We start from the raw sequence: 2,500 nt of genomic DNA, 5'->3' as shown, positions 1-2,500 counted from the left end.
GCCACCGCGGCCGGCCTCCGCCCCTGAAAAAACTCGCCCGCGACGCGGGTCCCCGGCTTAAGGCCGAGGAAGGGGGACGACTTCAACAGCGCGCGCTGGTGGGGCGCGGGGTGCCGCCACCCCGGCTCCACAGCTCATCGGGCGACCGCCGTCACCGAGTCCCTCAAGCGAGGCAGCGACGCCGAGGCCGGGCCGCGCGCCCCGCCGCACGGGCCCCCGCCACCCTTCCGACACGGACACGCTGGCACAACCAGGTCGGGAAGCAGGGGAACGGGACGCCGCCACCTCGGCGGGCCCGCGCGCGCCGCGCTCGGGGCTCTCAGGCGAGGGCCGGGAAAAGCCCCGGCCGCGTCCACCCGCGGCTGCCGCCCACCGCACCGGAGCGACAGCCCGAAAGCGCGCCCGCCGAGCGGGGCGCGCCCCGGCTTAAGGCCGGGCAGGAAAGGGGCGAGGCGCCGCCGCCTCGCCCGCCAGCAATCCCCAGGGGGGGCGCCCCCCCGTTCGCCAAGCCGGCCACAGCCGGGCCGAAGCGGGACACGGCCCACGAAATCGATGGCCGCGGCCGACGGGCAGCTCGCAGCTCGTACTCGGTCTCTCTCGGCTTCTCTCCCTCTTTTTTTCCCTTCTCGCTTTATTTCTCCTCTTTCTCTCGAGCTCTCTCTCGCCTCTCGAACCGTACACCCCGTTTCCCTGGGCCAGACGGGCGGACCGGGACGACGCCACGGGGCTCGTCCCGCGTCAGCGGCACTCGCCTCGCTCGGAGGACTGCGCACGGGGGCCCCCGGCCTCCCTCGCCGCTTCGGTCACAGGCACGGGACGAGCCTGCGGGGAGACGGCCCGTCACCTCGCTCCCATAGTACGGACAGACGAGTCCCAGGCCGCAGACGCCTCCAAGAGGACCGATGGAAAGCGACCGGGAAGGTGCGCCGCCGCAGGCCGGCCCCTGCGATGACGTAGCCGGAGGCAGCTGAAAACAGCGACCCCTTGGTGAACTTCCGGAGCCGGCCGCGACAACAGGTCTACCCGGCCGCGACAACAGGTCTACCCGGCCGCTGCCGGAAATCGCCTAAGTCCCTCCGGAGCGAGGTAGACCTGTTGTCCGCCGTCCACCGCCCGCCGCCCGGGCGCCGCGCCGGGCCCGGCGGCCCCGGAGCCGGGGTAGACCTGTTGTCCGCGGGGTAGACCTGCTGTCCCCGGGGTAGACCTGCTGTCCGCGGGGTAGACCTGCTGTCCCCGGGGTAGACCTGCTGTCCGCGGGGTAGACCTGCTGTCCGCGGGGTAGACCTGCTGTCCGCGGGGTAGACCTGCTGTCCGCGAGGTAGACCTGCTGTCCGCGGGGTAGACCTGCTGTCCGCGGGGTAGACCTGCTGTCCGCGGGGTAGACCGGTTGTCCGCGGGGTAGACCTGTTGTCCCCGGGGTAGACCGGTTGTCCGCGGGGTAGACCTGCTGTCCCCGGGGTAGACCTGCTGTCCGCGGGGTAGACCTGCTGTCCCCGGGGTAGACCTGCTGTCCGCGAGGTAGACCTGCTGTCCGCGGGGTAGACCTGCTGTCCGCGGGGTAGACCTGCTGTCCGCGGGGTAGACCTGCTGTCCGCGAGGTAGACCTGCTGTCCGCGGGGTAGACCGGTTGTCCCCGGGGTAGACCTGCTGTCCGCGGGGTAGACCTGTTGTCCCCGGGGTAGACCTGCTGTCCGCGAGGTAGACCTGCTGTCCGCGGGGTAGACCTGCTGTCCGCGGGGTAGACCTGCTGTCCGCGGGGTAGACCTGCTGTCCGCGAGGTAGACCTGCTGTCCGCGGGGTAGACCCGCTGTCCGCGGGGTAGACCGGTTGTCCGCGGGGTAGACCCGCTGTCCGCGGGGTAGACCCGCTGTCCGCGGGGTAGACCCGCTGTCCGCGGGGTAGACCTGCTGTCCGCGGGGTAGACCCGCTGTGCGCGGGGTAGACCTGCTGTCCCCGGGGTAGACCCGCTGTCCCCGGGGTAGACCTGCTGTCCCCGGGGTAGACCTGTTGTCCGCCGCCCACCGCCCGCCGCCCGGGCGCCGCGCCGAGCCCGGCGGCCCCGGAGCCGGGCTAGACCTGCTGTCCGCCGCCCGGTTTTGGGGTTTTGGGGGTTTATTCCTTCCCGCCCCCCCCCCCGCCCCAATCCCGTTTCTTTTCTCCTTTCTTTGAAAGAACGACTCTCCTATTTGTTTGGTACAAGAAGAAACTCGTCCGGAAGAGAATTTCGTTTTTCTCTAGTATCCAGAGCACCCCCAGACCGAGCTGACGGGCCGCCTGCGCCCTGTGCAAGCGGGAAAGCGGGCGGCCGCTTTTGGGCCGGTTCTTTCACGGTCCGCAGAGACCCTCCAGGCCCGGCAGGGGTCTGGGGGGCCCCGGGGGCTCGGAGCCGAGGCGCCCGGGGCCGGGACGAAGCCGCCGGCCCCTGGCCCTCGTTCCCACAGACAGAGAGAGAGAGAGAGAGAGAGAGACAGACACAGTGACACACACGCCCACTCCACAC

Source organism: Anomalospiza imberbis, unplaced genomic scaffold, assembly GCF_031753505.1.
Source record: "Anomalospiza imberbis isolate Cuckoo-Finch-1a 21T00152 unplaced genomic scaffold, ASM3175350v1 scaffold_209, whole genome shotgun sequence".
NCBI lineage: Eukaryota > Metazoa > Chordata > Aves > Passeriformes > Viduidae > Anomalospiza > Anomalospiza imberbis.
Note: the sequence above shows the minus strand (reverse complement) of the source record.